Source organism: Salmo salar, chromosome ssa11 (assembly GCF_905237065.1).
Source record: "Salmo salar chromosome ssa11, Ssal_v3.1, whole genome shotgun sequence".
NCBI classification, from domain to species: domain Eukaryota; kingdom Metazoa; phylum Chordata; class Actinopteri; order Salmoniformes; family Salmonidae; genus Salmo; species Salmo salar.
Window position 1 is genome coordinate 64,739,703 of NC_059452.1, and position 24,424 is coordinate 64,764,126.

At 43.2% G+C, this 24,424-nt stretch overlaps 1 pseudogene; it reads right to left on the minus strand.

Annotated features, from left to right (window-relative positions):
- Window positions 1–21,792, minus strand: part of LOC106562910 (endothelin-converting enzyme 2-like) — a 65,145-nt pseudogene extending 43,353 nt beyond the window's left edge.
- Between the last annotated feature and the right edge of the window lie 2,632 nt (window positions 21,793–24,424).

Genomic DNA, 24,424 nt, shown 5'->3' on the forward strand with positions numbered 1-24,424 from the left:
GCAGCGTACGATCACGTATTTGTGATCATTGAAGAGTGGTTCCTGCAGCGTACGATCACGTATTTGTGATCATTGAAGAGTGGTTCCTGCAGCGTACGATCACGTATTTGTGATCATTGAAGAGTGGTTCCTGCAGCGTACGATCACGTATTTGTGATCATTGAAGAGTGGTTCCTGCAGTGTACGATCACGTATGATGCAACAAACACGTCAAAACAGCATTGTTGTCGGAAAAGCATCGGTTCTGTACTGATGGGAAAGAAGGTCTTCACAACTTTATTCCTCAAATTCACCTTTTATTAAAAAAGAAATGCGAACTTCATCATCCAAACATAACACGGAACACATCCACAGCTAAATTAATTCCATAAACCAGTCTAAATAACAGGTTGCACTGACAAAACATTCAAAAAAGTTACTGACCTAGCTAGACTTGTTTACAATGTACGACATCTCTGGTGAGCCCAAGGGAGAAATGTAATATTGTTTAGAAAAGAGATGCGTGTCAGCTAAGCTAATAGGAGCTAAATTCTTTATGGTGGCAGCCATGTTTGATGAGCGAAAACTCCCTACTAAAAGGACACCAATAAGAAGAGACTTGCTTGGGCCAAGAAACACAAGCAATAGACATTAGACCGGTGGAAATCTGTCCTTAGGTCTGATGAGTCCAAATTTGAGATTTTTGGTTCCAACTGCCGTGTCTTTGTGAGACGCAGAGTAGGTGAACGTATGATGTCTGCATGTATGGCTCCCACCATGAAGCATGGAGGAGGTGGTGTGAAGGGGTGCTTTGCTGGTGACACTGTCAATGATTTATTTAGAATTCAAGGCACACAACCAGCATGGCTGCCACAGCATTCTGCAGTGATACGCCATCCCATCTGGTTTGCGCTTAGTGGGACTATAATTTGTTTTTCAACAGGACAATGATCCAACACACCTCCAGGCTGTGTAAGGGCTATTTGACCAAGAAAGAGAGTGATGGAGTGCTGCATCAGATGACCTGGCCTCCACAATCACCCGACCTCAACCCAATTGAGATGGTTTGGGATGAGTTGGACCGCAGAATGAAGGGCCTATACTAGGTAGATTAGAAAGGGTCTTTATTTGTATTTATTGATTTTATTTAACTAGGGAAGTCAGTTAACCTGTTAGGGCTAGGGGGCAGTATTGACACGGCTGGATAAAAAACATACCCGATTTAATCTGGTTACCACTCCTACCCAGTAACTAGAATATGCATATACTTATTACATATGGATAGAAAACACCCTAAAGTTTCTAAAACTGTTTGAATGGTGTTACAAATACAAAAACTTCCATTTTTCAAACATATGACTATTTCACAGCATTTTAAAGACAAGACTCTCCTTTATCTAACCACACTGTCCGATTTCAAAAAGGCTTTACAGCGAAAGCAAAACATTAGATTATGTCAGCAGAGTACCAAGCCAGAAATAATCAGACACCCATTTTTCAAGCTAGCATATAATGTCACAAAAACCCAGAAGACAGCTAAATGCAGCACTAACCTTTGATGATCTTCATCAGATGACAACCCTAGGACATTATGTTATACAATACATGCATGTTTTGTTCAATCAAGTTCATATTTACATCAAAAAACAGCTTTTTACATTAGCATGTGACGTTCAGAACTAGCATACCCCCCCGCAAACTTCCGGAGGAATTTGCTAATAATTTACTAAATTACTCACGATAAACGTTCACAAAAAGCATAACAATTATTTTAAGAATTATAGATACAGAACTCCTCTATGCACTCGATATGTCCGATTTTAAAATAGCTTTTTGGTGAAAGCACATTTTGCAATATTCTAAGTACATAGCCCAGCCATCACGGGCTAGCTATTTAGACACCCGGCAAGTTTAGCACTCACCAATATCAGATTTACTATTATAAAAGTTTGATTACCTTTTGCTGTCTTCGTCAGAATGCACTCCCAGGACTGCCACTTCAATAACAAATGTTGGTTTGGTCCAAAATAATCCATCGTTATATCCGAATAGCGGCGTTTTGTTCGTGCGTCCCAGACACTATGCGAAATGGTAAATAAGGGTCGCGCGCATGGCGCAATTCGTGACAAAAAAAAATCTAAATATTCCATTACCGTACTTCGAAGCATGTCAACCGCTGTTTAAAATCAATTTTTATGCCATTTTTCTCGTAGAAAAGCGATAATATTCCGACCGGGAATCTCCTTTTCGGCAAACAGAGGGGAAAAAATCACAAAGACGGGGGCGGCCAGGTCACGCCTAAGCCCACAGTCCCTTGATCGGCCACTTGAGAAAGGCGATAATGTGTTTCAGCCTGGGGCTGGGATGACGACATTCAGGTTTTTCCCGGGCTCTGAGCGCCCATGGACGACGTAGGAAGTGTCACGTTAGAGCAGAGATCCTTTGTAAAAGATAGAGATGGCAAAGAAGTTCCAGAAATGGTCAGACAGGCCACTTCCTGTAAAGGAATCTCTCAGGTTTTGACCTGCCATTTGAGTTCTGTTATACTCACAGACACCATTCAAACAGTTTTAGAAACTTTAGGGTGTTTTCTATCCATATATAATAAGTATATGCATATTCTAGTTACTGGGTAGGATTAGTAACCAGATTAAATCGGGTACGTTTTTTATCCAGCCGTGAAAATACTGCCCCATAGCCATAAGAGGTTAAAGAGAAAGGACAGTATAGATCATGGGTGGGCAACTCCAGTCCTCGAGGGCCTGATTGGTGGCACACTTTCTCCATCCCTAGCAAACACAGCTGATTAATCAAATTGCATTCTAAACTGAAGATCATGATTAGGTGATTATTGGAGTCAGGTGTGTTAGCTGGGGCAAAACTGTGACACCAATCAGGCCCTCAAGGACTGGAATAGCCCCCCGGTATAGAAGGGATGCGATAAGAGGGTTTGTGACAAAGTAGGAGGGGATCCTAGATTCAAACCCATGTGGTCACGAGCATAATGTGTTAATGACATTGAATCCTTCAACGCTGCATGGAGTGCGTGGTTGTGTCCCAATAATATCTCCTTTCTCATGAAGTGTGCACTCGTTCATTACTCCCCACAAATGTAAAAGCACTGGATTGGTGTAGGCATAAAAGAGGGAGTTTCTTGTTACTATTTCCCTTCAAATCCGTAAAGGGTACACACTTTGGCAGAAAGCGGAGATCATTAGGACGTAACCGGAGTGTATTTGCGTGCAGGTATGAAGGGGGCGGGGTCCGAAGCAAAACTGACCTTTGTGATGAGGTCAATAAGGGGCGTGGCTCCCAGCTCCTCAATGTGCTGCTCGTTGAGACAGGACAGGTAGTAGAATTGGGTCTTCCGCTCCGCCTCGCTTCTGGAGTTGAACGTGACGTTTTCTGAAGGAGTAGAGAAAAGAGGGGTAGGGATGAGGAGGAAGAGATGGATGAGGAGAACAGAGGCTAATGTGATTGTGTGAGGCAGAGACAAGAAGACCTGTCATTTCCTTCTATATAACTTAATTACATGACAAGAGATTTGGACAGGTTTGAAGCAAATAACAGTATGTCATGGACAGTTGACCTGCAGACTGTTCTGACAATAGGGAGCCGTGGGATTGAACTGTGACCTCTTTGGGACGGTTGGGGGACACACACACCGTGGGGCCAATACAAAAGCACCTTGGGGGGGGGGCTCAGACTAGGGTTGAATATTTCCCCGGTATTCAAAAGCATATACTGTACAGTCGTGGCCAAAAGTTTTGAGAATGACACAAATATTAATTTTCACAAAGTCTGCTGCCTCAGTTTGTATGATGGCAATTTGCATATACTCCAGAATGTTATGAAGAGTGATCAGATGAATCCCCTTTCTGATTGTTTGGGGCATCCGGAAAAAAGCTTGTCCGGAGAAGACAAGGTGAGCGCTACCATCAGTCCTGTGTCACGCCAACAGTAAAGCATCCTGAGACCATTCATGTGTGGGGTTACTTCTCAGCCAAGGGAGTGGGCTCACTCACAATTTTGCCTAAGAACACAGCCATGAATAAAGAATGGTACCAACACATCCTCCGAGAGCAACTTCTCCCAACCATCCAGTAACAGTTTGGTGATGAACAATGCCTTTTCCAGCATGATGGAGCACCTTGCCATAAGGAAAAAGTGAATATTAAGTGGCTCGGGGAACAAAACATCGATATTTTGGGTCCATGGCCAGGAAACTCCCCAGACCTTGAATCCCATTGAGAACTTGTGGTCAATCCTCAAGAGGCGGGTGGACAAACAAAACCCCACAAATTCTGACAAACTCCAAGCATTGATTATGCAAGAATGGGCTGCCATCAGTCAGGATGTGGCCCAGCAGTTAACTGACAGCATGCCAGGGCAGATTGCAGAGGTCTTGAAAAAGAAGGGTCAACACTGCAAATGTTGACTCTATGCATCAACTTCATGTAATTGTCAATAAAAGCCTTTGGCACTTATGAAATCCTTGTAATTATACTTCAGTATTCCATAGTAACATCTGACAAAAATAACTAAAGACACTGAAGCAATAAACCTTGTGGAAATTAATATTTATGTCATTCTCAAAACTTTTGGCCATGACTGTAAATAGGCCTGTGTCTGGATTTGATTAGGAGCGTTGACCGAAAATTCAAGACTGATGCTACCCGAGTCTGATGAGCCGTACATTAAATACATTTTGAGCCCTACATTAAAAATAAATGTTGTAATCAAAGCCCAAATGATTGTGTCTTTATTCAAGACATATATGATATAAAGGAAAGGGGGATACCTAGTCAGTTGTCCAACAATGTATTCAACTGAAATGTGTCTTCCGCATTTAACCTAACCGCTCTGAATCAGATAGAGCCAGTAGGCTACTGCGCATTACGCACGACAGAAAAACAAAAGCTCATAGATGTAGCTAGCTACAGTAAATTGGTAAATTAAACAGTGTGGACTGTATTACTGTACTGTATTATATGACTGGAATTACACACCTCGTTCAAACCATGCTAAAGCTAAGAGAACATGTGATTCTGGTGCAGCATGTGGCCTATAAAGTTACAAGTAAGCTATAGACTAGAGAATTAGATTTTAATACGGCCCATCTGTATAATTAGTAGGCAGCCGCACACAAGCCTAAGATCACCATGCGCAATGCCAAGTGTCGGCTGGAGTGGTGTAAAGCTCACCGCCATTGGACTCTGGAGCAGTGGAAGTGATGAATCACACTTCACCATCTGGCAGTCCGACAGACAAATCTGGGTTTGGCAGATGCCAGGAGAACACTACCTGCCCCAATGCATAGTGCCAACTGTAAAGTTTGGCGGAGGAGGAATAAAGGGTCTGGGGCTGTTTTACATTGTTAACGCAACAGCATACAGTACAATAACATTCTAAACGATTCTGTGCTTCCAACTTGGTGGTAACAGTTTGGGGAAGGCCTTTTCCTGTGCACAAAGCGAGGTCCATACAGAAATGGTTTGTCGAGATCGGTGTGGAAGAACTTGACTGGCCTGCACAGAGCCCTGACCTCAACTCCATCGAACACCTTTGGGATGAAATTGGAACATCAACTGCGAACCAGGCCTAATCGCCCAACATCAGCACCCAAACTCACTAATACTATTGTGGCTGAATGGAAGCAAGTCCCTGCAGCAATGTTCCAACATCTAGTGGGAAGCCGTCGCAGAAGAGTGGAGGCTGTTATAGCAGCAACGGGGGGACCAACTCCATATTAATACCCATGATTTTGGAACGCGATGTTTGACTAGCAGGTGTCCATATACTTTTGGTCACGTAGTGTATGACCGACCAACGCTGCAGAATTATCCTACAGAAGTTATAAATCATGCAGCTAAAGGGGAATGAACAGGATCACAATAACCTCTGGTACAGTGGAAGGAGGCTAGCAGCCCAGTAGAGATTAGTTTTAATTCAACAGTCGATGGAGCATAAAGTTCCGCATGCACCGGAGGCAACAAGGTATTCATCAGGACAGTACCGTGAGTGGCCCTCAGCCTCAGTCCCAATGGCACCCCCAGGTGTTGAAGACAGGAAACAACACCTCCACTACGCTGATCCTCAACACACAGGCCTCACAAGGGAGCGTACTCAGCCCAATCCTGTACTCCCTATTCACCCATGACTGAGTGGCCATGCACGCCTCCAACTCAATCATCAAGTTTGCAGTCGACAAAAGTGTAGTAGGCCTGATTACCAACAATGAGACAGCCTACAGTTAGGAGATGAGGGCCCTGGCGGAGTGGTGCCAGGAAAATAACCTCTCACTCAACGTGAACAAAAAGGAGCTGATCGTAGACTTCAGGAGACAGTAGAGGGAGCACGACCCCATCCACGTCGACGGGACCTCAGTGGAGAAGGTGAAAAGATTCCAAGTTCCTCTGCATACACATCACTGACAATCTGAAAGTGTGGTGAAGGCTCAACAGCGACCTCTTTAACCACAGGAGGCTGAAGAAATCCATCTTGGCCCCTAACACCCTCAAACTTTTACAGATGCACAATTGAGAGCATCCTGTCGGGCTGTATCACCGCCTGGTATGGCAACTGCACCGCCCGCAACCACAGGGCTCTCCAGAGGGTGGTGTGGTCTGCCCAATGCATCACCGGGGGCACACTACCTGCCCTCCATGACAGCTACAGCACCCGATGTCACAGGAAGGCCAAAAACATCGCCAACCACCCGAGCCATGGCCTGTTCACCTCGCTATCATCCAGAAGGCGAGGTCAGTACAGGTGCATTAAAGCCATTTTAAGCCTTTCTCAAACCCTAAGCATTCGGAAGTAATGCCTAAACTTAAGTTTTAGATTCCATTTTGCAGAGTTTGAATGACAGCTAAGATACGGCGCCACATGACGTAATTAAAACGTCAAACAATGGCGTAACTCTGTCACTGCAGTCAAGCCACGGGTTGGCGTTTTATTTGAAGACTGGGTTGCAACAAAAGCAGGAGAAATGGTATACGACAAGTGTCTATGTTTACAGTATGTATGTCTGTTTGTATGTGTGTGTGTGCGTGCATGTTTCAAGAGTTTCAAGTTCCTTGGTGTCCACATCAACAAACTATCATGGTCCAAACACACCAAGAAAGTCGTGAAGAGGGCACGACAATGCCTTTTCCCCCTCAGGAGAGTGAAAAGATTTGGCATGGGTCCTCAGATCCTCAACAGTTCTACAGCTGCAATATCGAGAGCATCCTGACCAGTTGCATCACCGCGCCTGGTATGGCATCTGCTCGGCATCCAACCGTAAGGCACTACAGAGGGTAGTGCATACAGCCCAGTACATCACTGGGGCCGAGCTTCCTGCCATCCAGGACCTATATACTAGGTGGTGTCAGAGGGAGGCCCCAAAAAATTGTCAAAGACTCCAGTCACCCAAGTCAGACTGTTTTCTCTGCTACTGCACAGCAAGCGGTACTGGAACACCAAGTCTAGGTCCAAAAGGCTCCAGCTTCTACCCTCAAGCCATAAAACTGCTGTAAGAATATTTCTTTATTAAATACACAATGCAGAGGATGAGAGGTCAATAGAGAACTAACGATCAATGCAAATAGTAATATCAATGGATCAGAGAATTTCAGTCCGGGACCCATAGCTACATGGCAAGTTCTCATTGGTCCACATTGTTTATACATTGAACCTGAAATAGGATACTTGTTATTTGGCTATTGGCCCAGTTTTATTTCAAGGAATTCTAAATTGGTCAACCACAGGCTAGGGCTGGGTTGCTTCGATCACGTGGACTGGGATATGTTCCGCATTGCTGCGAACAACAACATTCACGAATACGCTAACTCGGTGTGCGAGTTCATTAATAAGTGCATCGGTAATGTTGTACCAACAGCGTCTATTAAAACATTCCCCAACCAGAAACCGTGGATTTATGGCAGCATTCGCGCAAAACTGAACGCGCGAACCACTGCTTTTAATCAGGGCAAAGTGACCGGAAACATGACCGAATATAAACAGTGTAGCTATTCCCTCCACAAGGCAATCAAACAAGTTAAGCGTCAGTACAGAGACAAAGTGGAGTCGCAATTCAACGGCTCAGACACGAGAGGTATGTGGCAGGGTCTACAGTCAATCACGGACTACAAAAGAAAAATCAGCTCCGTCGCAGATCACGATGCCTTGCTCCCAGACAGACTAAACAACTTCTTTGCACGCTTTGAGGACAATACAGTGCCACTAACACGGCCCGCTACCAAAACCTGCGGGCTCTCCTTCACTGCAGCCAACGTGAGTAAAACATTTAAACGTGTTAACCCTCGCAAGGCTGCAGGCCCAGACGGCATCCCCATCCACATCCTCAGAGCATGCGCAGACCAGCTGGCTGGTGTGTTTACATACATATTCAATCAATCCTTATCCCAGTCTGCTGTCCCCACATGCTTCAAGAGGGCCACCATTGTTCCTGTTCCCAAGAAAGCTAAGGTAACTGAGAAAAATGACTACCGCCCTGTAGCACTCACTTCCGTCATCATGAAGTGCTTTGAGAGACTAGTCAAGGACCAAATCACCTCCACCCTACCTGACACCCTAGACCCACTCCAATTTGCTTACCGACCCAATAGGTCCACAGACGACGCAATCGCCATCACACTGCACACTGCCCTAACCCATCTGGACAAGAGGAATACCTATGTAAGAATGCTGTTCATCGATTACAGCTCAGCATTTAACACCATAGTACCCTCCAAACTCGTCATTAAGCTCGAGACCCTGGGTCTCGACCCCGCCCTGTGCAACTGGGTCCTGGACTTCCTGACGGGCCGCCCCCAGGTGGTGAGGGTAGGTAACAACATCTCCACCCCGCTGATCCTCAACCCTGGGTCCCCACAAGGGTCCGTTCTCAGCCCTCTTCTGTACTCCCTGTTCACCCACGACTGCGTGGCCACGCACGCCTCCAACTCAATCATCAAGTTTGCAGACGACACTACAGTGGTAGGCTTGATTACCAACAACGACGAGACGGCCTACAGGGAGGAGGTGAGGGCCCTCGGAGTGTGGTGTCAGGAAAATAACCTCACACTCAATGTCAACAAAACAAAAGAGATGATCGTGGACTTCAGGAAACAGCAGAGGGTGCAGCCCCCTATCTACATTGACGGGACAGTAGTGGAGAGGGTGGAGAGTTTTAAGTTCCTCGGCGTACACATCACGGACAAACTGAAACGGTCCACCCACACAGACAGCGTGGTGAAGAAGGCGCAGCAGCGCCTCTTCAACCTCAGGAGGCTGAAGAAATTTGGCTTGTCACCAAAAACACTCAAACTTTTACAGATGCACAATCGAGAGCATCCTGTCGGGCTGTATCACCGCCTGGTACGGCAGCTGCTCCGCCCATAACCGGAAGGCTCTCCAGAGGGTAGTGAGGTCTGCACAACGCATCACCGGCGGCAAACTACCTGCCCTCCAGGACACCTACACCACCCGATGTCACAGGAAGGCCAAAAAGATCATCAAGGACAGCAACCACCCGAGCCACTGCCTGTTCCCCCCGCTATCATCCAGAAGGCGAGGTCAGTACAGGTGCATCAAAGCTGGGACCGAGAGACTGAAAAACAGCTTCTATCTCAAGGCCATCAGACTGTTAAACAGCCATCACTAACATTGAGTGGCTGCTGCCAACATACTGACTCAACTCCACCCACTTTAATAATGGGAAAATTGATGTAATCAATTTATCACCTGCCACTTTATATTAGATAATGTTTACATAACCTACATTATTCATCTCATATGTATATACTGTACGCCATACCATCTACTGCATCTTGCCATCCTGATGTAATGTATCACTAGCCACCTTAAACAATGCTGCTTTATATGTTTTCATACCCTACAATACTCATCTCATATGTATATACTGTACCATCTATTACATCTTGCCTATGCCGTTCGGCCATCAGTCATTTATATATTTTTATGTACATATTCGTATTCATTCCTTTACACTTGTGTGTACAAGGTAGTTGTTGTGGAATTGGTAGATTACTTGTTAGATATTACTGCATGGTCGGAACTAGAAGCACAAGCATTTCGCTACACTTGCATTAACACCTGCTAACCATGTGTATGTGACAAATAAATTTGATTTGGTTATAAAACTACATCCTGTCCCTTTGTTCCGTGGAGAGAATCACTGAGGACAGTGGAGCATGAACATCTACAATCTACCTCCCCTCATGATTTGTTCTCTATGAATAAACCTATTTCCTCCCCCTGATTTGCTTTGTGGTCTGTTAACATCAACTGCTAACACTGAAAAATGTATCAAATGGCCACCCGGACTATTTGAATTGACACCCCCACCCCAATAGCTAAAAAAAAAGAATTCTTTAGTATATTTAGTAAATATTTTCTTAAAACTGCATTGTTGGTTAAGGGCTTGTAAGTGAACATTTCATGGTAAGGTCTACACATTCGGCAAATAACATTTGATGTGTATGCTTGCGCGCGTGTGCGTGCGTGCGTGCGTGCGTGTGTGTCTTTGGTTCCAACTCACCCAGCAGGTTTTTGAGGACCGCCTGGTTCTGGTTCCAGACGCTGTTGAAGGTGCTCCAACGAGAGCGTCCGTCGGGGAGGGGGTTCTTGCGGACCCAGCCCCCGCAGGCGTACTGGTAGAAGTCCTGGCAGGGGTCAGCGCTGCGGTCCAGAGCCTTCACAATCTTACTGGCCACCGTGAAACAGGCCTTGGTCAGACACATGCTCTGTGCTTGGTCTTGTGTGAAGGTAGAAAAACAGCATTCTGTATCAAAGGCCTTTGATAAATCCACAAACAGAGCAGCACAATGTTGCTTTTTATCAAGTGCACTAATGATGTCGTTTGCCACTGCCATAGCTGCAGTGCTGTTCTCCAATCTAAAGCCAGACTGAACCCCACTCAGTGTGTTCTTTTCAACTAAGAAGTTTAACTGTGAGTTCACTAGGGATTCATAGACTTTGCCCAGGATAGGGAGTTTAGAGAGAGGACGATAGTTATTAGCATCTGAGAGATCTCCACCCTTTAGCAGCGGGAGGACATAAGCTGATTTCCAAATGCTGGGTATGGAATTGGTTAAGAGACTCAAGTTGAAAATGTGAGCCACAGGTTTAGTAATAATAGTATACATCTTAATAATCATTCGTAATGATACTGCTTAACACCAGCCAGTTGAAATGTTGATACATAGACATCACATATTATCAGCCTTATTATAAGGGCTCATACATGCTTTTGACAAATGTGTGTATGCGTGTGTGCGTGTGTAACCACAGGCCTCTCACCTTTGTTGTGGCGCATGCCTAGAGTGACGGTACATCCGAACAGGGCGAGGACAGAGGAAAGCAGCACGCCAGCCAGCACCATCCTCTTGCCCAGGGAACTGAGAAGCTGGATGCCACCCTTCCGGAAGCCAACCTGTGGAAACATGAGTCAGAGAAAGAATAGTGGATGGGATGACATCGCAAATGCCACAGAAACAGTCCATTCGTGCAGAGTCGTGGTGGATTTGAACATTTATAGCACGTCACATATACAGCTCTCCCCATCAGAGACCAGGGTTCAATTCCTGCGTCCACTCTTCCCATTGTTTCTCCTACCGGCCTGTATCCCCTTCTGAAATATATACAGGTATACAGTGCATTCAGAAAGTATTCACATCCCTTGACTTTTTACACATTTTGTTGTGTTACAGCCTGAATTTCAAATTGAGATTTGTTGTCACTGGCCTACACACAATAACCCATAATGTTAGTGGGATTATGTTTTTTGCCATTTTTACTAATTAATAAAACATTTAAAGCTGAAATGTCTTGAGTCAATAACTCCTTTTATGGTAAGCCTAAATAAGTTCAGGAGTAAAAATGTGCTTAACAAGTCACATAGAGTAATAAGTTGCGTGGACTCTGTGTGCAATAAGTGTATAACATGATTTTTTTATGACTACTTCATCTCTGTACCCCACACATACAAATAATTGTAAGGTCCAGTGGTGGAAAAAGTAAAGATACCTTAACAGAAAATGACTAAAGTAAAAGCTAAAGTCACCCAGTAAAATACTACTTAAGTAAAAGTCAAAGTATTTGGTTTTAGATATAAACTCAGCAAATTAAGAAACGTCCTCTCACTGTCAACTGCGTTTATTATTAATGGAATAATTTGTCCCTGAACAAAGGGGGGGGGGTCAAAATCAAAAGTAACAATCAGTATCTGGTGTGGTCACCAGCTGCATTAAGTACTGTAGTGCATCTCCTTCTCATGGACTGCACCAGATTTGCCAGTTCTTGCTGTGAGATGTTACCCCACTCTTCCACCAAGGCACCTGCAAGTTCCCGGACATTTCTGGGGGGAAATGGCCCTAGCCCTCACCCTCCGATCCAACAGGTCCCAGACGTGCTCAATGGGATTGAGATCCGGGCTCTTGGCTGGCCATGGCAGAACACTGACATTCCTGTCTCGCAGGAAATCACGCACAGAACGAGCAGAATGGCTGGTGGCATTGTCATGCTGGAGGGTCATGTCAGGATGAGCCTGCAGGAAGGGTACCGCATGAGGGAGGATGTCTTCCCTGTAACGCACAGCGTTGAGATTGAGCTTGTTGTCATTGCAGTCAGTCTGATGATGCTGTGACACACCGCCCCAGACCATGACAGACCCTCCACCTGCAAAAATCGATGCCGCTCCAGAGTACAGGCCTCGGTGTAATGCTCATTCCTTCGACGATAAACGCGAATCCGAACATCACCCCTGGTGAGACAAAACCGCGACTCGTCAGTGAAGAGCACTTTTTGCCAGTCCTGTCTGGTCCAGCGACGGTGGGTTTGTGCCCATAGGCGACATTGTTGCCGGTGATGCCTGGTGAGGACCTGCCTTACAACAGGTCTACAAGCCCTCAGTCCAGCCTCTCTCATCCTAATTCGGACAGTCTGAGCACTGATGGAGGGATTGTGCGTTCCTGGTGCAACTCGGGCAGTTGTTGTTGCCATCCTGTACCTGTCCCACAGGTGTGATGTTCGGATATACCGATCCTGTGCAGGTGTTGTTACACATGGTCTGCCACTGCAAGGACGATCAGCTGTCCGTCCTGTCTCCCTGTAGCGCTGCCTTAGGCTTCTCACAGTATGGACATTGCAATTTATTGCCCTGGCCACATCTGCAGTCCTCATGCCTCTTTGCAGAATGCCTAAGGCACATTTACGCATATGAGCAGGGACCCTGGGCATCTTTCTTTAGGTATTTTTCAGAGTCAGTAAAAAGGCCTCTTTAGTGTCCTAAGTTTTAATAACTGTGACCTTAATTGCCTACCGTCTGTAAGCTGTTAGTGTTTTAACGACCATTCCACAGGTGCATGTTCATTAATTGTTAATGGTTCCTTGAACAAGCATGGGAAACAGTTTTTAAACCCTTTACAATGAAGATCTGTGAAATCATTTGTTAGTTAATTATCTTTGAAAGACAGGGTCCTGAAAAAGGGCCATTTCTTTTTTTTTTTTGCTGAGTTTATATGCACACACACACAGCACCCGTCAAAGGTTTGGACACACCTACTCATTACACTAATTTCTTTATTTTACTATTTTCTACATTGTATAATAATAGTAAAGACATCAAAACTATGAAATAACACATATGGAATCATGTAAACAAAAAAAAGTTATATTTTGATTTATTTGAGATTCTTCAAAGTAGCCACCGTTTGCCTTGATGACAGCTTTACACACGCTTGGCATTCTCTCACCCACCTTCACCTGGAATGCAGTTCAAGTAACAGGTGTGCCTTGTTAAGTAAATTTGTGGAATTTCTTTCCTTCTTAATGCCTTTGAGCCAATCAGTTGTGTTGTGACAAAGTAGGGGGGTAATACAGAAGATGGTCTTTTACCAAATAGGGCTAAGTCCATATTATGGCATGAACAGCTCAAATAAGCAAAAATAAATGACAGTGCATCATTACTTTAAGACATGAAGGTCACTCAATCTGGAACATCAAGGACTTTGAAAGTTTCTTCAACTGCAGACGCAAAAACCATCAAGCGCTGATGAAACTGGCTCTCATGAGGACTACCACAGGAAAGGACGACCCAGAGTTACCTCTGCAGCAGAGGATAAGTTAGAGTTGCCAGCCTCAAATTGCAGCCCAAATAAATGCTTCAGAGTTCAAGTAACAGACACATCAACTGTTCAGAGGAGACTGAGTGAGAATCAGGCCTTCATGGTCGAATTGCTGCAAAGAAACCACTACTAAAGGACACCGATAAGAAGAGGAGACTTGCGTAGGCCAAGAAACACGAGCAATGGACATTAGACCGGTGGAAATCTCCAAATTAAAGATTTTTGGTTCCAACCGTGTCCAACGCAGAGTAGGTGATCTCCGCATGTGTGGTTCACACCATGAAGCATGGAGGTGGAGTTGTGATGGTGTGGGGGTGCTTTGCTGGTGACACTGTCGGTGATTTATTTAGAATTCAAGGCACACTTAACAAGTATGTCTACCACAGCATTCTGCAGCAATATGCCATCACATCTGGTTTGCGCTTAGTGGGACTATCATTTGTTTCTCAACAGGACAATGACCCAACACACCTCCAGGCTGTATAAGGGCTATTTGACCAAGAAAGAGAGTGATGAGTGCTGTATCAGATGACCTGGCCTCCACAATCACCCAACCTCAACCCAGTTGAGATAGTTTGGGGATGAGTTGGACCGCAGAGTGAAGGAAAAGCAGCCAACAAGTGCTCAGCATATGTGGGAACTCCTTCAAGACTGTTGGAAAAGCATTCCACATAAAGCTGGTTGAGAGAACGCCGAGTGTGCAAAGCTGTCATCAAGGCAAAGGGTGGCTACTTTGAAGAATCGCAAATATATATTTAGATTTGTTTAACACTTTTTTGGTTACTACATGATTCCATATGTGTTATTACAGAGTTCTGATATCTTCACTATTATTCAACAATGTAGAAAATAGTAAAAATAAAGAAAAACCCTTGAATGAGTAGCTGTGTCCAAACTTTTGACTGGTACTGTGTATATATATATATATATATATATATTGTCGTCTCCATTCCTCTTTCCAAGCGACTTCCTAATGAATGAAATGTCACTATAAAGTTAATTTCAGAACCAAGAACCCAATAGCACTAGCACTGGCCAGCTCTCGATTTGGCATTCAGTCTGTCACGAGAGATTACTATAAAGTATACATTTAGTCTACTTTAAAAACGTAAACAGTAAAAAAATAATAATAATAATAATTAAAAATATATTTTTTTAAATAGGTAGGCCTACATTGTTATGCACTTAGGAAGGGTGGAAGCAGGGATTGAACCCCAGTGTCTGGTGGGGATTAATATACTGTGCCTCGCCAGGGGCCTCATTTATCAAAAGGTGCGTGTACACAAGAAAGACTAAACCTCGCGTGCATCTGTTTTCCCACAAAAGGTTGCTAATTGTCAATTTAGAACTTGACGGGAAAGTGTTGCGCATCTCCTCGCAAATCTCAGACCATGCGTCCGCACAACTTCTAGCGGTTGATCAACTGTATTCCAAGCAAATATTGTTACTTTGTGGGAATTTTTGGTGTTTGATGCACAGGAATTAAAATAATGGAAGGCTAATAACATTAAAACGTAGGCCTAATGATAAAACAGATGCCTTTGCCGTTGGTAAGAAGATTGCATAGCCTAATATTTATTTAACTTTTATTACATAGGGTTAATCCATTTGAATTCAATCATTTTTTGACAGCACCCCAATTGATTTTTACGAAACCTTCTTTACACATTTGCCCATTTTAGAAGTGCTCAGAAAGTGACTTTTTGGACCCGATTGCCAAATCATTAAAGCGATAAAGGTGCTCAAAGTTCTATCATTTTACATACCATGAGACAACCATGTCTTCATTAGTGGAAAAGATAAACGGTTGAGATTTATATAATTTAAAAGCTTACAAACAGGGTTGGCAAACTATTTAATAATTTATGGGGAAATGTTTTTATTTTTGGTCATTTTTTAACATTATCTAAAAACACTAACTCATTTCACATAATCTGAGGTTTTTCCTGTTGTGCCACCATCGGTTGAGACAACATGCTCTTGAATACAGAGTAGGTGTAATTTTTTTGCTGATAAATGTACTAAAATGGGAATCAAATTTTTATTTGTACTTTCAAAATGATACCACAAACATGGTTGGAGAATGTTAATTTGTTGATTTGAAATGGGAATATCTGTTTAAAATTATACTGTCAATCCTCCATAGGAGAACTATTGAAATCATAGAAATACAGATAATAGAATATACATGACCATTTAAGTTGACATTCGACTGCGGGTGGAAATCTTTGTGGTAGTAATTAGAAGTTAGAAGTAAATTCAATTTAAGCTTCAATGGTGTAACAGCTCAATTGCAGTTGTCTGAAAGGATTGGTCCATTCTATGAATTATATTTATATGATTGAAATGACACCCACCCTGCATTCAAAGGGCATCTTGTCTCAACCGATGGCATGCACAACACAAAAACCTCAGTTTATGTGAAATAGGGTCTAAGCTACAACATATTTGCCTGCCTACCTAGACTCCTTGCTCCGGCCAAGCGCTACGGACATGGACGTTGGGTTCTTCTCCACAATGAGGGGATTAGATTAAACCTGGGCTGCCTCCCAGGTTCAAAGCCCACGGTGAAGTCGGCTCAAAACAAAAAGGTAATTAAGCATGAGGAGTAATGAATAGGATTCTGTGTTTGCATGCAAAAGTGATTGCTTTTAACAAAAACACTTAATCTGCCTTCTAGTTTGAAAATGCAAACACATTTTCTGGATGAAGCACCATGCTGCCTTGTTGACAACATCACCAAGCAGCGCAGTTTACTATATGATTTGAAAAGGGCACTCCTCCCTCATCACTTTTGCCCGTTCCCATCATTGCGCCCCTGGTGCTCAGCATAATGGAATCTGCCCAGTGAGTATGGATCGCAGTACCTCCCCGACCATTCACCAAATGAGAACACATTCGGGGCCATCTGATAGGTCCAGAAATCGATGGGTTGGGCCAGACCCACAACACATGCGAGTAAAGTGGCAGTTTGAAAATTCACCATTTGCTTTGATACTCTGATTGGATCATCTTTAACCAATCGATGAGGTGTTTTGTAGAACACCCCTTGTGCCCCTCACCACAAACAACTTCAATGACGACAGTCTCCGACTAAAGTATGTAGTGAACTACTGAGCAGCGGAATAATTTAGTGAGTCATCAGGCTAACATATGAAAAAAAGTCTGAATTTACACATTTTAGATAATTGACCTTAAATGTTTTTAAAAATTACCATTTTTAAATGTTAAAAGAAATAATACAATAGTTTGACCACACTGTTTGTAAGCTTTTAAATTATATCAAATGTAACAGTTTCTTTTCTAGTGATGAAGACCACCTTTACTCCACACAGAGACACGTACAAAGCTCTCCCTCACCCTCCATTTGGCAAATCTGACCATAATGCTATCCTCTCGATTCCTGCTTACAAGCAAAAATTAAAGCAGGAAGCGCCAGTGACTCGGTCAATAAGAAAGTGGTCAGATGAAGCAGATGCTAAGCTACAGGACTGTTTTGTTAGCACAGACTAGAATATGTTCCGGGATTCTTCCGATGGCATTGCGGAGTACACCACATCAGTCACTGGCTTCATCAATAAGTGCATCAATGACACCGTCCCCACAGTGACCGTACGTACAGTACATATCCTAACCATAAGCCACTTTACCACTGAGCTAAAGGGTAGAGCTGCCGCTTTCAAGGAGCGGGACTCTAACCCGGAAGCTTATAAGAAATCCCGCTATGCCCACCGACAAACCATCAAACAGGCAAAGCGTTAATACAGGACTAAGATTGAATCGTACTACACCAGCTTCGACGCTCGTCAGATGTGGCAGGGCTTGCAAACTATTACAGACTATAAAGGGATGCACAGCCGCGAGATGCCCTGTGACACGAGCCTAACAGACAAGCTAAATTACTTCTATGTTTGAATGCTGTTCATTGACTACAGCTCAACACCATAGTGCCCTCAAAGCTAATCACTAAGTTAAGGACCCTGTGGCACTGTATTACTTTGTTAGCAAGGACAACCCGCACCATCGATCATAGTTTTAATGTTATTCCGCCATTGCCACACATATACCACAGGTGTCGTAAAAGTGTGTCATAAACCATCACTCAGAACCCCATCAATACATCTTCCTTTTTTTTAATATATATATTTCATCAACAAGCAATGTCAATTCACAAATATCAATTCATCTCCGTTTTCAAATAGTCAATCATGAACATATCGAAGCAAACCCCAACAACTCAATGAGTCAGTGTTTGGTCCATCAAACATCACCACTGAATATACTTTCTGGAGGCCTGCTGGCCCTCTAAGACCTGTGCAGGGTCTGAGGCACTGTGTCCGAAGCTTCTGTCCCACTCCCAGTACCTTCTGTCACATCCCCACTTGTTCTCCTTTCTGTGTGTCCAGTGTCAGTATGCCGGTGTCCTGAGTGTCCTCAAACATCTCCTGTGTTCTCAAAAAGTTGTGTCTATTGCGCCAATACACAGCCCCATCTTCTGTCCTGACTGAGGCGCAACCTCCTCCAATACAGCAGCCTTTCTATCCCATGAATCCAGACCCCGAATTCTAACCACATCCTGAGCTGCCAACGGTAACAACACTCTAGCGGTTTTGTCATAGTATAATTTTTGTCTTGCCTTCAGCTGTAGGGCCCTATTCTTTACAGCTAATGGGCAGTCATTCAGGTAGAAACTAGGAAACCTGGAACGCAACTTGCAACTCATTAACATTTCTGCAGGTGACCGGCCTCATTCCAAGGGAGCTGCTCTGTAAGACAATAAAGCTAAGTATACATCAGTCCCACTGTGTGCTGCTTTTATTTGTATTTTTTTTAAGAGTCTCTTCCGATTTGCACCCTTTTTTCAGCCTTCGGTTACTTTTAGGATATAGCGGACTAGAGGTTATAGGTCTGAACTCATAATGCACTGCAAACATCTTAAACTCACTGCAAGCAAACTAAGGTGCATTATCAGAAACTATCGACTCCAACCTTCTCCCAGGCTGAAGTGGGTACCTCTCCCATAACCATGGGCTCCTTATACTGAAATTTGAGACATGTGTCACAATTTCCCACCATTTGCTCAATGTCAGAATTTATATTTGGCTAATAAAGGGACTCTCTGGCCCTTCGCTTACATTTCTCAGCTCCCAGATGTCCTTCATGTACGCATTGAAGTAGGTATTACCATTCTGTTATTCTTCAACAGCACACCATTGACAGCTCTGCGCTTAGTGGGAAGTACTGCTTACAAGAGCCTTTTTGCCAGCCATTTTCCAGATTATGAATCACCTTGCAAAGATTGGAAGATTGGGATCTATTGTGGTCTCTTCAGCTATTCTACTTAGTTGCTGCTCAGAAACAGGAAGTGACTCCGCCATAGACTCCTGATTGAGGATGATTTGGGCCACTACTGGTGAAGCCCTTGAGAGGGCATCTGCTACCACTAAAGTTGACCCAGGCACATTGGTTAGAACAAATCATAGCGCTGCAACCTCATCATCATCCTTTGAAAACGACAAGGCATGTCATTCAAATTTTTAGAGAGAGATTGGAATAAGGGGTTTATGGGCTGTTTCTAGAATCACCTTTGGTAAGCCATAAATGTAACAGTGAAACTTTACAACCAACGACCAACCCTGGGCACTCCTTTTCTATTTGAGTATAACGCTTCCCAGCATCAGTCAAAGAACGGGCCGCATAAGCCACATGCTTCCACATCCCTTGATGCTCCTGAAGCAGCACTGCTCCAATGTCATCTTTGGAGGCGTCCGTGGACACCTTAGTAGGCCTGTCAGGTTCGAAAAAAAAGTTAGCACTGGCTCTTCAGACAAAATGTTCTTTACATTGTCCCACTCTCTTTCATGTTCTCTCTTCCACAATAACTCTGGCTTGTCCTGAATAAGTGTCCTTAAGTTCACTGTTTTAGCTGACAGGTTTGGTACAAACTTCCCTAAATAATTGACCATACGCAAAACACGCTGAATGTCTTTCCTATGTGTGGGATTAGCCATCTCCCTCACTGCTTTGACCTTGGCATGATCAGGCTGCACACCCTACGAGGATAGCCTATCCAAGAAATGTGATTTCCTTCACACAGAACTGACTTGCCTAGTTAGATAAAGGTTAAACAAAAAATACAAAAACATTTACATATTACCTCGACTAACCCGCTAATTGACTCTGTACAAGTATATAACCTGCTATTGTTATTTTACTGCTGCTGTTTAATTATTTGTTACTTTTATTTTCTAACTTTACTTAAATTCTTTTTCTCAAAACGTCTTAAAGCATTGTTGGTTAAGGGCTTGTAAGTAAGCCTTTCACTTAAAGTCTACACCTGTTGTATTTGGCCATGTGACAAATAAAATTTGATTTGACATGGATGTCTCATGCAAAATGGGTAAACTTTGAGCACCTTCATCTCTTGAATGTTTTGTCATTCAGGTACAAAAAGTAATTTTCAGAGCGAATCAATATAAAACTAAGCAGCTAAAGGACAACCGGTAAACTTAGATGTAATTTTATTTAAAATTCTTACTTGTAAGGAACACTTACACCATTTTCTGCAGGCATACGTTTCAGGTTGTCGCCTATATCAATGAATTGTGTACAGCCTGATTAATCAGACTACTACAGAGTGCTTTTCCGCAGACATATAGAATATTTTTCTGAAAACATAGAATAATGTCCTCTCTAAACTCAGTAGTCTACTGATGAGACACTGGGGTGTATGTGACGATACGATTGCAAGCTCTCATCTAATCTTCAAATGAACACTTCAAACTACCGTTCTCAATTCCCCACATGCGCCAAGTACAAACATGTCAATTTCTACAAACTCCATTACTGCTGTTGCATTAAATTCAGGTGTACACCATTCGTTTGTGCTAGTAGCGGCAATACGTACTCAATTACTATTTCAGTTTATAAAAGAGTGCCTTATTTTTGCGGTATTCACATTCAATATAATACCTGTTTGTTTGAGAGCGCCGTCGATGTCGGGCGTGCTGTGTTGCTAACGCGTTCACCCGCCACACCTCTCTATAGGCTATTCAGGGGTTTTCAAAGTGGGGTCAGAGGTACTGCAGGGGATCTGCGAACAGATCTTACAATTATTTTGACCAAGGGATCCATGGAATACATTTAGAGTGTAATACAATACATTGTCATCTTATTTATCTACAATGTATGTTCTTAGCCCTGGGCAACATGGTACTGGGAGGCTCACAGGGATATTGGTATCCACAGTACTGCACCAATTTAAAAAAAAATATCAACTCAATACTGTTTGATTTACATAAGTGCAACGTTTTTTCTCTGCCTCCTGGGAAAATGTGTAGAATTACAGGAAATTAGCTTGAAAGCTGAAAAAAAAAATCTCTCCGCCCCATGAGAAAATGTGCAGAATTACAGGAAATTAGCTTGAATATGGCAACATTTTCTCACCAATGCCACAGTGCAAATGGATTGAAACAGGGAGAGAATAATCTGGTTTACCTTGCAAAACATTTAGCTACGGTTGACTATGGTCTTCACTAAGGAATGTACCCCAGTCTTCAGACACATTCACACAAATGGAGATGTCCGTTGAATTTGAATTACGTTTGTCAAAAATATCTAGACATAGCCACTAAGAGACAAAGCCTGTATGTATAATGACCATAAACTAGAGCCAGTCTAACAGCATAGCTAACTAGCTAGCTAGCCATCCAGCTTGACTTATTCCACATTTTGTTGTGTTACAGCCTGAATTCAAATGGATTAAATGTATTTTTCCCCCTCACCCATCTACACACAATATGCCATAATGACAAAGTTAAAACATCTTTTTTTATCCTTTTTGCAAATTGATTGAAAATTAAATACAGAAATATCTAATTTGCATAAGTAAAAGAGGGGTAGTGGACGGCTATACAGGTCCGCTAATACAGGACTAGTAAAGGCCCAGTGCATTACTTTTGTGAGGAAAAAAAGGTTTTCTCCCAAATGTTTCATTTTTAATTACATTTCTTTTATTATTCAGACTTTTCAGGGGGTGCTCCAGCACCCTCAGCAACCCTACTTCCTGTGGCTGTGCCTTCCTGTGTGGTGTCTAGTATACAACAGGAGTTCCCTGATCCAGGTGCAGAATACACTAGGTTTCTCCTTCCTCATATTTACTGATACCATTCAATTCAATAATAAAAAAAGACAATACAAGTAAAAATGTTATGCCAAGTGCCACATCTCTCTCCATTTAGAGACATCAATATCAAACCCTTTTGTCAGTCTGGACTCGATCAGGGAGAGGTTGAAAATGTCAGTGATGACACTTGCCAGTTGGTCCGCGCATGCTTTGAGTACACGTCCTAGTAATCAGTCCGGCTTTGTGAATGTTGACCTGTTTAAAGGTCTTGCTCACATTGGCTACCGAGAGCATTATCACAGTTGTCCAGAACAGCTGGTGCTCTCATGCATGCTGCAGTGTTGCTTGCATAAAAGGCATTTAGCTCATCTGGTAGATTCTTGTCACTGGGCAGCTCTAAGCTAGGTTTCCCTCTGCAATCCATAATAGTTTTCAAGCCCTGCCACATCCAACGAGCGTCAGAGCCGGTGTAGTAGGATTCAATCTTAATCCTATATTGACGCTTTGCTTGTTTGATGGTTCGTCTGAGGGCATAGCGGGATTTCTTATAAGCGTCCGGATTAGTGTCCCTCTCCTTGAAAGCAGCAGCTTTAGCCTTTAGCTCGATGCGGATGTTGCCTGTAATCCATTGCTTCTGGTTGGGCTATGTATGTACGGTCACTGTGGGGACGACGTTGTCGATGCACTTATTTATGAAGCCAATGCCATTTGATGAATCCCGGAATATATTCCAGTCTGTGCTAGCAAAACAGTCCTGTAGCGTAGCACGCACGTCATCTGACCACTTCTGTATTGAGCGAGTCACTGGTACTTCCTGCTTTAGTTTTTGCTTCTAAGCAGAAATCAGGAGGATAGAATTATGGTCAGATTTGCCAAATGGATGGCGGAGAGAGCTTTGTATGCATCTCTGTGTGTGGAGTAAATGTGGTCTAGAGTTTTTTTCCCCTCTGGTTGCACATGTGACATGCTGGTAAAAATGAGGTAACATGGATTTAAGTTTGCCTGCATTAAAGTCCCCGGCCACTAGGAGCGCCACTTCCAAATGAGCAATTTCTTGTTTGCTTATGGCCTTATACAGCTGGTTAAGTGCAGTCTTAGTGCCAGCATCGGTTTGTGGTGGTAAATAGATTACTAAGAATAATATAGATGAGAACTCTCTTGGTAGAAAGTCTGGTCTACAGCTTATCATAAGGTACTCAGGCGAGCAATACCTCGAGACTTCTTTAAAATTAGACATCACGCACCAGCTGTTACTGACAAATAGACACACATCCCCGCACCTCGTCTTACCAGAGGTGGCTTCTCTGTCCTGCCGGTGCATGGAAAATCCCACCAGCTCTGTATTATCCGTGTCGCCTTTCAGCTATGACTTGGTGAAACATAAGATATTACAGTTTTTAACCTGTTGGGGCTAGGGGGCAGTATTGAGAATTTTGAAAAAAATATGTGCCCATTTTTAACTGCCTCCTACACCAACTCAGAAGCTAGAATATGCATATTATTGTTCAGGTTTGGATAGAAAACACTCTGAATTTTCTAAAACTGTTTGAATGGTGTCTGTAAGTATAACAGAACTCATATGGCAGTCAAAACCCTGAGACAAATTCTGACAGGAAGTGGATACCTGATGTGTTGAATTACCTTTAAGCCTATGCCATTGAAACACACAGGGGCTTATTAATCGTTGAGCACCTCCTATGGCTTCCACTAGATGTCACCAGTCTTTACAAAGTGTTTTGAGTCTTATACTGTGAGATCTGACCGAACAAGAGCCTTGGAACGGTGGTGGCCGATTAGACTCTGGCGCGCGAGTTCATGTTGGGTACTCTCGTTCCAATACGTTTTAAAAGAGAATGCAATCGTCCGCCTTGAATATTATTCATGTTCTGGTTAAAAAAGGCACTAATGATATATGTTATACAACATTTGACATGTTTGAACAAACGTAAATATTTTTTTTCCCCTCGTTCATGAAGAGAAGTCCGGCGGGCATAGATCATGTGCTAACAACACGGAGCTTTTTGGACATAAATTATGAGCTTTTTCGAACAAAACTACATTTGTTATGGACCTGGGATTCCTGGAAGTGACATCTGATGAAGAGAATCAAAGGTAATGGATTATTTACATAGTATTTTCGATTTTAGATCTCTCCAACATGGCGGTTAGTCTGTATCGCAAAGCGTAT